This window comes from Myotis lucifugus, unplaced genomic scaffold (assembly GCF_000147115.1).
Source record: "Myotis lucifugus unplaced genomic scaffold, Myoluc2.0 scaffold_608, whole genome shotgun sequence".
NCBI classification, from domain to species: Eukaryota; Metazoa; Chordata; class Mammalia; order Chiroptera; family Vespertilionidae; genus Myotis; species Myotis lucifugus.
The window spans coordinates 262,362-267,793 of NW_005871656.1; positions in this window are offsets into that span (position 1 = coordinate 262,362).

Here is a 5,432-nt window from a genome sequence, read left to right on the forward strand (position 1 = left end):
TAGTTAAGCCTTGATGTTATAGTTAATACTAGAGGGATTTGACCTCAGCGACTGCTGTGCTAATCTAGCCTTTGCCTGAGGCTATCGGCAAATGGCTCTGTGCCAGGGCTTTGCGCGGGGTGGGTCCAAAGGATCAACAGGGCGGAGGAGGGAGCAGTTATGGCTGCTCTCAGTCCGTCCCCAGGGGCTCTGCCTCTCTGTCCCAGCAACAGCTGCAAACCTCGGAGGGACCGTAGCCAGACAGTCCTGCTTCTCCCGTTTGAGTCTGGGTCCCTAGAGACTCGCCCGGATCTGGAGCTCTGAGTCTGAGGCTCCCTCCGGATTGAAACAGACAACCACACCCTCAGCCACCAGCCCGCGCCGCGCGCACTCCGCACCTTAGTATTTTACTTCAGCACTGCGCCTCCTCTGATTCTCGGTTCCTCCTAGTTGTAGAACTTCCATTCAGCCAGCCTTCCTGTGGTTCTGGATGATGTCCGTTCCGTCTTTTAGTTGTATTTTTGAAGTGGTTGTTCGAGGCAGCAAACTCCGGCGTTAACCTATGCCGCCATCTTGGTTTCTCCCTTCTCTCAAATTCTCTTAATCTTTTTTAAAAAAATTGATATTAGAGAGGGGACGGGCGAGAGGGAGAAACATTGATTTCTTGTTCCACTTATTTATGCATTCATTGGTTGATTCTTATATGTGCCCTGACCGGGGATTGAACCTACAATCTTGGCATATGAGGATGGCACTCCAGCCAACTGAGCTACCTGGCCAGGGCCTATTTCTCTCTCTCTCTTTTTTAAAATATATTTTTGTCAATTTGAGAGATGGAGAGGGAGAGAAGCATCAATGATGAGAGAGAATCATTGATCACCTGCCTCCTGCATACCCCACACTGGGATGGAGCTGCCAACCTGGGCATGTTCAAATGGGAATCAAACTGTGACCTCCTGGTTCATAGGTCAACGAGCTCAACCACTGAACCACATTGGCCGGGCGCAAGGGCCCATCTCTCTTTTTTTAAAAATTTAAATTCTTTATTATTTAAAGTATTACGTAAGTCTCCTTTTTTCCCTATTGACCTCTCCCCGGCCGCTCCCACCCCCAGCACATGCCCTCAACCCCTGTACTGTCTATGTCCATTGGTTAGGCTCATATGCATGCATTAAGTCCTTTAGTTGATCTCTTATCCCTTCTTCCTCCCCCCCTCCCCCCCGACCTATCTCTTAATCTTGCTTTTAGACATTAACTGTTGATTTCCTACAATGGCAAAGGATATAGCTGTCTTACACTATCCTCTGCAACATATATCATCCATACATATATACCTATATTTCCTCTCCTACTAGTTTAACGTTGGCTGAAATCTGCATTCAGAGTTCAATATGACTATATTAATACTGTTTGCTGTTGAGCCCTGTTTTGGTTTATGGTTACAATTCCTTTAGGTACAACTTTCAGTTTTTCTTGGAGTCAACTGCCTTGTTTTTCATTTGCTTGGTTTTCTGTGTTCCTATCGCTGCTTCATCTGAAACTGTCTGCCCTGAGTGTAAAGTTCCTCCTATCACAGTCAGGTGCTGTGCTAGCTCCTCTTGTGGAGATGACCCTCTGGGCAAACAGCTTGGACATTCTCTAAATTCCAAGGAAATGATTCGCGCTCTCATTTTGATGGAACCATCTACTGGCAGCCGGGGAGCTTGCACATTTAAAATGTTATTTCTTATATTTGATTCATCGTTTGAATGGATAGAATTTGAGATTGAAAATCATTCCTCTGTTTTTTTGTTGCTGGAAGTTTTTAAGATCATCTCTATCCTGATGTTCTCAATTTTCTCAACAACATGCTTGAAGTGTTGGTCTCCCTCCCCCACACACCCCATCCAATTTATTGTGCTGAGCACTTAGAGTAGTACTTTTTTCTAGTAGTTACTGTTGTGTCACAAACTACCCCAAACATAGTAGCTTAAGTTTTGGAAGGATTCAGCTGGGTAGCTTTCCCTTGGGATCTCCCATGCAGTCAAAGTTGGGTATTGATTGGGGCTGCTGTCATCTGAAGGCTTGACTAGGCTGGATGTCCAAGACAGGTCACTCACATGCCTAGCAGGTGATGTTGCATTGTTGGCTGGGGGCTCAGCTGCGGCTTTCAACCCGAGTGGCTGTATGTGACCTCACCATGTAGCTTGGTTTCCTCAAGTAAGTTGTCGCCAGGGTAGTTGGACTTCTTTTTTTTTTTTTTTTTAAATATAATTTTATTGATTTCAGAGAGAAAGGGAGAGGGAGAGATAGAAACATCAATGATGAGAATCATTGATTGGCTGCCTCCCGCATGCCCCGCACTGGGGATCGAGTCCGCAACCCGGGCATGTGCCCTTGACCAGAATCAAACCTGGGACCCTTAAGTCCGCAGGCCAACGCTCTATCCACTGAGCCAAACCAGCCAGGGTAGTAGTTGGACTGCTTACCGGTATATGGCATCTGAGGACTCCACCAAGCCCAGCTTTGGAGAACTCATGCAGGATCACATCCACTGCATTGTATTGGTTCCAAACATCTGGTTACAGATTCAAGGGAAAGGGCATAGATCCCATTTCTCAATGGTGACACATGTTAAGACCACCACATTCTAGGAAAACCTGTGATGTGGGAGGTGATGGAGGTATCTTTAGAAAAACAATCTACCATACTTTGTCAATCTGGATAATTACCCATTTGGGGGTATTTTGAAATTAATATATCCATCCACTCCACTATTTCCCTTTGGAACTCCTTCAGATGTTTGACACGTGGATGGATATAATTTTCTTTCTCTTCATTTTTCTAATGTCCTAATCTTCTTAGCTTATCCTAAACTTTCTCTATTTCATCTCTCTAGTGACATTTTAAATTTTCTGCCATATATATATATTTTTTTATTCTGAGAGTCATTTTTCCTTAATGTTTCTTATTTAGAGAATCCATTTATTCAGTGTATGCTTTTGGAGTATTTACTATATGCCAGACATTGTTTCAGGTGCTAGGGATAGAGTAACAAACAAAACAAATTTCAGCCTTCATAGGCTTATATTTTAGTGAGCAGATAGGCAATAAACAAGAAAAATATGTAAAACATTTGCTGTGCAAATTGGTGATGAGCATGGAGTTAAGTAAGGCCAGGAGGGAATGAGTGTGTCAGATGGTTCTTGTTTCATGGTGAAACGTCTTATCTCTGTGTTTGTCAAAGTCCTCTTCCACACCTTGCATCATCCCCATTTCTCAAATTACCATTTTCTGTGTTTTTTTTTTTTTTTTGTGGTGGAGGTTTTTCTCAAATCTGGCTCATGTAGATGATTGGGGGCTCTGAGGAGCTCATTGGAAGCTCTGTGCCAATGGACACAGCCTGCCAAAGGATAGTCTTCTCTGCTTTTCTACTAGGTCCCAGCTGCCAATGTTCGCGGGTCTTGTTTTGAGGGGCCATTTGCTGTAGGGCAATCCTCCTCCTGTCTGAAGCCGTATGGCTGAGTGGGAGAAGTGGGACTGGGCTCCCACGTGAGTGTACTTTCAGTGCCCTCAGCTGTGCCTTGTACCTCAGTTGATTCCTACCCTGGCTCAGCTGCTGCAGGCTTCATCCAGGTAGGGGAAAGGATATATGCCACACTGCTCCGTACCCAGCTTCCTACCAGTTCTCCCAGTTTCTGAGCCTTCCTGGGGTTCGATGGCAAAGACTGGTCTCTTTTCTTGATGGCTTCCCCCGACACATAGGTTTCAGCCTTCTCTGGCTTGCTGTCAGTTATCACTACAGCTCACATTCCTTGGCTTTATAATTTTGTTGACCTCTCTTATTTACTGCTACCTCCTCTCCCATTCTTTCACTGTGAATTTTTATCTCTGTTAATACTTTACTAGAGACCCGGTGCATGAATTTGTGCACCAGTGGGGGTCCCTCGGCCTGGCCTGCGGGATCAGGCCGAAACTGGCTCTCTGACATCCCCCAAGGGGTCCCGGATTGCGAGAGGGCACAGGCCAAGGGACCCCACTGGTGCACGATTGGGGCCAGGGCGGGATGTGGGAGTTTGGACAGCCAGGGAGGGACCATGTGTGGGAGGGCTCCAGGATGTGTCTGGCCCATCTTGCTCAGTCCTGATGGGCAGGACCCCAGCAGCAAGCTAACCTACCGGTTGGAGCGTCTGCCCCCTGGTGGTCAGTACACATCATAGCGAGTGATTGAGCAGCCTTAGCATATCATTAGCATATTATGCTTTGATTGGTTGACTAGATTACCGGACAACCGGACACAGCATATTAGGCTTTTATTATATAGGATGTATGTAGGGTTTAGGTGGGAAGTAGAAGTCAATGACTGCGCTTGGCATGACGTTTACCTGGACCCCCACCACACACACACACACACACACACACAAATAGTCACGGGGGCACATCTAATCAATTCTCAGACCTCTCTACAATCCCTCCAGAACTTCTGCACAGATCACCAGGTCTTCTCCACTAGATGGGAAGCTGTGCCCCTGGCTCATCCTGGAAAATGTTCCCTCTGGTATACTCCCTAGTTCAGCGTTCTCAGTGGGTCGCGACCCCTTTGGGGGTCGAACGACCCTTTCACAGGGGTCACCTAAGACCATCGGAAAACACATACATAATTACATAGTGTTTTTGTGATTAATCACTATGCTTTAATTATGTTCAATTTGTAACAATAAAATTGGGGGTCACCACAACAGGAGGAACTGTATTAAAGGGTCCCGGCATTAGGAAAGTTGAGAACCACTGCAGTTGATCTCATCCAATCTTACCTTTCCAAATATCACCTGAAAACAAATGACTCCCCAATTCACTAGCCTTGTCCTCTCTCCAGAACACCAGCCTACTCAACGCATCCACTTGAATGTCTCATGGCATCTGTCGTAACATGCCCCCCAATCTAAGTTGAAGATCTCCCCCAAACCTCCGCTACTTGAGCAAACTCCCTCCCGTACTCGCGCACCTCCAGCCGCGGCCTGGGCTCCCGGCCTCGCTCCCCACAGCCAGCCACCCGCCCTCCGGAACTCCGGCGGGGCGGGACCCTCGGGGGCGGGACCTGCCTCATCGCCTCACAGCCACTCCGCCCCGCCGAGCACTCCCGCTCCTCAGCCCTGGTGGCGGAGCTTCGCCCCACTCGTCTCTCAGAGGCGGAGGCGAACCCCGGAAAGCGGCGTGACTGGCGGCCCGCGCCGCCCCGCCCCGCCCCCAGGTGCAGGGCCCGCCCATCGAGTTCCGACCTAGTGACGCTCAGCCCCGGCCCGCCCCCAGGTCCCACTGGCCCACTCGCCCAGTCCCCGCCTACACAACTGGCCTCCTCATGCCCTGGCCCCGCCCCGTTCATCCGTGCCCCGCCCACCAAGCCCAGGTCCCACCCCACGTCCCAGGCCACACCCTCTTGACTCAGGTCGCGCCACCACCGCAGTGGCTGGGCA